Genomic DNA, 8,874 nt, shown 5'->3' on the forward strand with positions numbered 1-8,874 from the left:
ACAATCATCACATCTGATTGTCGCATTCACAGCAATTGCCGCACATACAGCAATTTTGTAGGAGACGAAGCGAGATTGTCTTCGCTGACATTCTCCCAGGGGTGAGGCAGATCAGCAACGATAGAGGACATACTGCTGCAGACAAAGGTATGAATACCTTATTTTTTTTTAAATATGCGTGTTCTGGGGGAGGGGGTGTCTGGCATCTAGAGTAGGGAAGACAAACTCTGAATATTGGTTCTCAAGATTGGAGTTTTCCTGTAACAGTTGTTTTTTTTTTTCATGCAACCTTTTGCCTGAATGCACACAATTCCTCTAGATTGTAAGCTTACTCTGTCCTGCCCTCTGACTGTAAACCTTTTGCTTCATTTGCAAAGAGTTCTAGATACAAGTACAATACAAGAACTGTAAAATAAAATAAAACAAATATTAATTCCTGGTTGGATTTTTCCAAAAGGTATGTGAGATAAACAGCAAATATTTGGAAAAAGATTATCTGGTCTGATGGGCCAGAACCGAACCAGCCATTATAACGCATATCTTATACCAGTGAATTATCCGTATGGACACTGAACTGGTCGGCACTAAGGGCAATGTGGAAAGGGCCAAATGCATATCAATATTATTTGTTTTAGTCTATAAGACACATGAACCTGGGTAAAAGTTCCCCTTTTAGCAGCATAATTTCCCTATGCACACGGACACCGCTACACTCGTTAAAAACAAGAACCTGAATATTTCACAGATGGAAACCACATGGGCAATCCAGAACAGAAATATCAGACAGGTCTTAGCTCCTTTACCTATCATTCTAGTGTGACCCTACTGGCTTGTTGGTCTTGGATTTATCCAGGGTGACATCTGCTTGAAATGCAAGTGTAGTCTCCTATGTGGCAGCACAAGCAAGCAGGTATTATTACAGATTAAGCTTGCCTTGTTTTTTCTTATGCCCTTGTCCATTTTCCCAATAAGCAACTTGGCTATATCACGGAGCACTTACTTATCTGTTTATATATCCTTGACATAGGGAGCAATGTTTGTGTCTAGTACTCAAGATGTCAATCTGACTCCAAGTGCAATAGAAAGGTCTCTGTTACCTAAAGTTAAAGAGCTACTCCAACCAAAAACAAATGTGTTTGACAAGAAAGAAAGAAAGAAAGAAAGATATAAAGGAAGATTGAAAACATGGCTAAAGCTTACCTTTGTTCCAGCTCTAAGGCCAAGTTCTCTCTGCAGTCCAATCATCCTCCACTGATATTACTCCCCTTCACAGAATGCTGGATAATGATACCCCAGTGGCGGGGCCAGAGGTGGAGTCACATCTTTGGCAGCAGAGTGGTTAGTCTCCATATGTGTAACATTTCATAGTGAAAAGCTGCACTTACAGACTCCAGGCACCATGACCACTTCATGTCACTGAAGTGGTCATTTGGCATAAAATAACCCTTTGAGTTCCTAAACGTAATTCTTGATTTATATAAACTAGAATCAGTTTGGGGACTTATTTTTGTGAAAGTACAGAAACAAAAAAATGGCTTCTGTATTTACCAGAATCTTTCTGTACTGGGGTGTCCAACGCCTCGGATAGGAAAAAATATGAGAATTTCCATCTGGGATTGGAATAAGTTACTGTGTATATAAGTGGTAGCGACATTATCATGAGATTACCTACCTGAAGGTGACTCAGTCCTCCGCAATGGAATATATTATACCACATTGTTCAGCATCAATCACTGAATTTGTTGAACCCAGAAGACCCAGTTAAGTGGCAAAAAAAATCATTTGTAATACAACAAGGAGACGGAAATATTAATGAAGCCTCTTGGTACTTTGCAAAGTATTGGGAAAATGCAAAACACCTTGACAATTAATTCAAAGTTTCATTTTAGAGAGCTTTATGAAGAGGGAATAAAATATCTGATGACAAACAGAAATGCTGCGATAAAAGAAGTTTAAATACCATAATGATAAAACAAGTATGAACTACCAGCAGATATGATGGTTAGTGACTCATTGAATAAAACAAACCATTACTTTTAAATCCATCTGGTTCATTGTCGATGGGTATAATAATTATTAGAACATTGCTAGTACTACATCTTGTATGATCCAAGACACATGCGTGGTGTGTGGTGTGCATGTTTACAGATCTGTATCTTTATAACTTTTTAGATTTTTATTTTGCGCTATTCAACCTTACTGATGCCATCCTTGCCCTCAAACATTGTATGGATAATCTACATGAGTACTATGAATATTAGTACAAAGGCAAGATATAGTTGGCCAGCAGTTTATCAAATCTCCGCAACATCACCGTACTACAGGACGATGGACAGGGACCTCCAAAACCGAGAAGGTCAATTCAACTTGCCTCTTCTCCTTATCATACTCTTATTTAGAGGTATGTGAGGCACAGTCAAATTCCAGTAGCCAAATACATTCCCTCAACCCATTGGAACAGAGGAACAGAATGGTGATTGGGGAAAAACAATCCCTGGGTCCTAATCTGTATCCTCTAATAAACGAAAAATCATTCAAATTGGTCTTAAAAATATCATATACCACTGAAATCTCTCTTACGACTGTTTTAGTGGTGTGCATGTTAAACAAAACACTATTGGACAATTAAGTATGTCTATATATATTTTTTACAAACATATGTTCTTTAGATTAACACTTGCGAGTGCCTTTTGAAGTCCGTTGTGATTAAAAAGGGTGACAGATGTCTTAATCCCTTGGAAAAAAGGGCTCAGATTGTTTCTTGTTCATGATCCTGGCATCAGATGATTGCTTTTCTCCTAAGGATGATGAAAAGATAAAGTGCAATTAACTCCTTCCTTCCTGCTTTGGATTATGACCCAATGTAACTAGGACACATGCCAGATGTTGGCAGCCAAGAGTTCTGTGTCTCCCCCGTGTAAGGTGGGATTGTATTTCAACTTGCTTGAATTATTGTAAAACGCCACTATATCTATTTAAACACATTTATAGTATTACCCACTGCTATTCAAAATTCAACATAACTTTATTTTCAGTTTGGCTATTTTTGACTACAATGTGATATTAACTTTGAATTGCGGACAGCTCACACTTTAATGATTAGCCCTGTTTGAATCATATTCACACCAGTGTGTCTTTTTTCTATTTAGTTAATTAAATCGATAACAAAATTACCCATACTGGTATAATAAAGGAATAATTCAGACAGAAAGGTTTTGTAGCGGTACTTACCCTTCCAGGTGCCGGCCGGGGTCCTCTATTCAAGTCGCGCGCGGCTCAGCTGCTGCACGAGCCGCGTGCGGCTCATCCGACGGCTGGAACTGGAGGGCGGGCAGTGACCGCGAGAAGCGGTCACGTGTCCCGCCTGACTCTAAGAACGCGCCGCGAGTATCGGGCGTGCTCTTAAAGGGACAGTGGGAGCCTAAATTAGAAAAGGTCTCCCATTGGTCCCTGTCATGCCACACTCCCCATACATTACCTTTTGGGGGTGTGGATATGACAGGGACCAATCAAAATAGATGTTTAGCTATTTATACTTACCTCTTTCCCTTAGTTCCTTGCCCTATCGTGGTTTCTGCTACAGTTCCCTTTAGCGCTTGTGGTGTTCAGTTGTGTTTCTTCGTTTTGACCTTGGCTTTGTATTCTGACTTAGTTTACTCTTTATCCTTATCTGTTCTGTTTGCCGGCTTGCTGTTTACCAGACCCTGGCTAGTCCTAGTTTACGCTGTCTCTTAGTGCCCTTGACCTCGGATCGTTCCTGACTCTGTACTTCTCCTATTTACGTCGAGTCCAGCCACTCTAAGGACCAGTAGACGTATCTTCCCTCTGTGTTGTCTTCTGTTTAGCTGGATCCTGCGTGTTGGGGTATAATCTTGTTACAGGTTTTACTCCAGTATTGCCTTCTTAGTAAGGATTACTTAAATGTGACTGTTTAACATAAATTATTGGACCCTTTTTACAGATTTAGAAAGTTTTGTCGGAAAGCATCAGAACAGTGAGATCGAGATCACTTCAACATAGTTAAATGCTTGCTGGCCGCCATTAATGTGTTAACAACTAGACTTGTGCACAGTGAAACATTTTGGATCATTTGGAAAACAGTTAGAAAAATTGAAAAAAATGACAGGAGAGTCATAAAATAAAGGTAAAAGTTGCCGAATAGAGTCTCTTTGACAAAAAGCTATTCAAAGTCAGTGTTAAGTGACTACTAGCAGAAGGCAAGGCAAGCTGAATTCCATATCTTTTTGTGATTTGTGATTTGAGTATATTTCAGTTCAGATTTTGGAAATTCGTCCAAATACCGAGACAATCTAAATTTGACTAAATTGCAATTCGGTCCGAACCGAGTCTCCAAGTTTTTAATTTCTATTAGTAATTTAATGTATTAATATATAAAGATTGTAATTTACTCCTTTATCCCATAATTTCTCTGTTAGCATGAACAGATAAATGGAAAACTATCATTATGTAAACATATACACTTTTTAAGCATGGGTGAACATAACATTTAGATAAAAAAAAAAAAAAAAATAGTTTTGTCCTAAATTTACATGCTACCAATGCATACCGTATTTCAAATTAATGATATCAATTTTTTTAACTAATAGTACTTGGAAGCAAAAAGGGTCTATCAGAGTCATGAAAACACGAAGGAAGACTTTGTAGTAGTTTTTCTTTATATGTTTTTACTTTTATGAATATTTCACATTGTGGAATGTAATGTGGAAATACGTGCTTTTTGCTGGTTAGCATCCTTATTCCAGTCTTAACTTGCCCAGCCCAGACCAGATCGTGGGGTTAATGTTTGCCTTTCACATAGGAACCACTATGTATGATTTGACATAAATACTCCTACTTTGGCCTCGATTTAATATTGCAACAGAAACAGAAAATATGAGAACTCTGACAATGGGCAAAAGCTTAAATAAACTGTTAGTCCCAGCTCACTCATACCATTACAAAGAGAACCTTGACATGTGCATAGCGGACTGGTCCCACCCGTAAGGGCAGTCCTATTTAATATCAAGTAATATTGTTGGATAAGCTGTTCAAATGACTTGGTAGTTTTGGCTAAACTTTTAAAATTATTTACTATTATGAAAAATATTTCAATTTTGAAATATTTTGATATGTTGTGATATATTGATACATTTTTATACATAATATATTTTTGATATTTTTACATTTTGAGGAAAAAAATCATTTTAAAAGTTTTCCAAAAATATTGATTGGATACCTCTCCATATACAGCCAAGCATTCTGCTAGCATTTCCTGCTGCTCTATTACATTGTCTGCCTACCTTTAAGTCATCAGAAATAATCACCCCTAAATCCCTTTCCTCAGATGTTGAGGTTAGGACTCTATCAAATATTCTGTACTCTGCCCTTGGGTTTTTACGTCCAAGATGCATTATCTTGCACTTATCCACATTAAATGTCAGCTGCCACAGATGTTAAATGATAGAGTTCCATTTTTGTTTAATACATTTTTCAAGTAGAAAGTCCTTATAGTTTTGCATTTCTCAGTTTCCATCTTCTCTGTACCTGTTGAATCTGGTGCTCCTATAGCACAGGATAGTGCCTCTTTTGAAAGAGACATTTATGCCCCTAGTGACAGAGACATACATTTCAGCCTACTGTAGGCCTCCACAGTGAGATGTACATATGGTCTACATGTACATCTCACATATCCTCCGTATATATTAAAGAAGAACCCATGGCAATAGATGTGCAAATGATTGCTACTAAAAACTTGCAGAATAATTGTAATTGGTTAACTCAAGACAATGTGCTGCAGCAACTAAAGAAAGTTAATATAAACAAAGCTCCAGGGCCTGACGGTATCCATCCACGTGTACTTAAGGAACTAAGTGTAGAAATAAGTGAACCTCTGTTTTTAATCTTTCAAGATTCGTTTCTTTCAGGAAGTGTTCCGGAGGATTGGAGGAAGGCAGATGTGGTTCCTATATTCAAAAAGGGTTCAAAATCCTTGCCTGGAAATTATAGACCTGTGAGCTTAACTTCTGTGGCTGGTAAAATATTTGAAAGGTTATTAAGGGATAATATTCAAGAATTCCTTGAGAAGAATATGGTTATCAGCAAAAATCAGCACGGTTTTATGAAGCACAGGTCATGTCAAACTAACTTGATTGCGTTCTACGAAGAAGTAAGTAGAAGTATAGATCAGGGTGTTGCAGTGGATGTGATCTATTTGGATTTTGCCAAGGCATTTGATACAGTTCCACACAAAAGATTAGTGTTCAAACTCAAGGAAATCGGTCTCGATGAAAATGCTTGTTCTTGGGTAGAACATTGGCTTAAAAACAGAATACAAAGAGTTGTCGTTAATGGTAAATTTTCAAGCTGGACAGAGGTGGCAAGTGGTGTCCCTCAGGGGTCTGTTCTGGGACCCCTTCTATTTAACATTTTTATAAATGATCTTGAAGACAGCATTGAAAGTCATGTTTCAGTGTTTGCAGATGACACAAAACTTTGTAAAATAATACAATGTGAGCAAGATATTACTTTGCTGCAGAAGGATTTAGATAGACTGGAGGACTGGGCACTCAAATGGCAGATGAAATTTAATGTTGAAAAATGCAAAGTTATGCACTTCGGCGTAAAGAATACACAAGCAAGGTATACCCTTAATGGAAGCGAATTAGGGATAACAACACACGAAAAGGACTTGGGAATTGTTATAGACAACAAACTATGCAACAATGTGCAATGTCAATCAGCAGTGGCCAAGGCCAGTAAGGTATTGTCATGCATGAAAAAGGGCATTCATTCTCGGGACGAGAATATCATTTTGCCTCTCTATAAATCACTGGTAAGACCACATATTGAATATGCTGTGCAATTTTGGGCACCTGTTCTAAAGAAGGATATCATGGCACTAGAAAAAGTGCAGAGGCGGGCTACAAAATTAATAAAAGGAATGGAACATATCAGCTATGAAGAAAGGTTAACAAATTTAAACCTATTTAGTTTAGAAAAACGTCGCCTGAGAGGGGATATGATAACATTATACAAATATATTCGGGGCCAATACAAACCATTGTGTGGAAATCTATTCACAAACCGGACTTTACATAGGACACGAGGCCATGCGTTTAGACTGGAAGAAAGAAGATTTCGTCTAAGGCAAAGGAAAGGTTTTTTTACTGTAAGAACAATCAGGATGTGGAATTCTCTGCCTGAAGAAGTGGTTTTATCAGAGTCCATACAGATGTTCAAACAGCTACTAGATGCATACTTGCAAAGACAGAATATTCAAGGATATAATCTTTCAATGTAGGGTAATAACTGCTTGATTCAAGGATAAATCTGACTGCCATTCTGGGGTCAATAAGGAATTTTTTGTCCTAGCTTGTTGCAAAATTGTGCTTCAAACTGGGTTTTTTTTTTTTTTTTTTCTCTTTTGGATCAACAGCAAAAAACAGGTGTGAGGAAGGCTGAACTTGATGGACGCAAGTCTCTTTTCAGCTATCTAACTATGTAACTATGTAATGGATATATCCTTAGCTTTTAGAAATATACCATAATGACATGTAAACTGTAAATACCAGGCAAATGATGAATTCAACAAAAGTGTAAAAACTACATTGTGACAGAAAATTGCAATAAAACACTGATAAAATATATATGCAAAAGTATAAAGCTTGTGATAATATGTGTATACCCCTAAAAAAAAAAAAGTTGGCAATGTAATATACAAAAAATATAAACACCATTTCTAAAATACAGTAATAACAAACACAATGGTGTAGTACACGAGAAAATCAGTGAGAATGTGTATGACTGATACTCTCAGAAACATGGAACGTAAATAGAGCTTTGCATGGGCCTCTTATTTACCAATTCTCACATGACAGATACTACAATGAAGAAAAGATGACACAGTGCAGCGTTCAGTATGAACACATGAAGAAATAAAGCTTCCAACTTAAACCTGCTTTAAAATTTAAAAAATGTAACACCGAATTTTGGATCAAGATTAGAGTACATTTTTAGGGTATCCATCTGTACATCTTTAACCCCTTAAGGACTAAACTTCTGGAATAAAAGGGAATCATGACATGTCTCACATGTCATGTGTCCTTAAGGGGTTAAAAGAGAATGTTTCATTAGGTGGATCCTAGACAGCGTCAAACATAGTCACTTCCACTCAAGCTATTCTCTGATATGTTTTAGAGGCTATGGTGAGAGAGAGGCCGCTTCTCCCAAATGTGGTGGACTTCCCCTTCCACTTAAACATAGAAACATACTTCTGCTTTCTGAGAAAAGTTGAACTTCCGAGTGAAGTAATTGGATCTTTTGAACAATTACGATTAAAACAATATGCGATATGAAATAAACAACTGCCTGGATTCAGGGTACCTTAGAGTTACATAATAAATACTTTTTCTTCTTTCCTTCCAAAAAACTTCCTTCAATTTTTTCTTTGATCGCACAAGTGGAACTAAAGCGAAACTACAAAATAAAATAAAAATCCATTTAACGGAGCTTAAAGATGTTTATTGTTATGTTGTTATAATGCCTATTCAGTTTACGAGATGCTATTTGTGTTTAATCCTACGATGCATTGTATCTCTTTTCTATTGTTATTTCTTATACTTTGTCATTTAAGAGTCTTAGTAAATCACTTTTACTACTAATAAAAATTAAAATAGATTTCCAAAGTACCTTAATTGCTTTATCAGGACATTCGGCTGGGGCACAGCAAGCAGAGTAACACAGACAGATGGTGCTAACATATTTTGTGTTTTAGCGACACTTCGTCAGAGACCATATTGCTGCATTCTCTTGCATCATAAAAAAGCTCAACACTTAATGTAGCTAATAAAATCAACGACAATGTGTTTAGTAAAA

The sequence above is a fragment of the Pelobates fuscus genome, chromosome 1 (genome assembly GCF_036172605.1).
Source record: "Pelobates fuscus isolate aPelFus1 chromosome 1, aPelFus1.pri, whole genome shotgun sequence".
NCBI classification, from domain to species: Eukaryota; Metazoa; Chordata; class Amphibia; order Anura; family Pelobatidae; genus Pelobates; species Pelobates fuscus.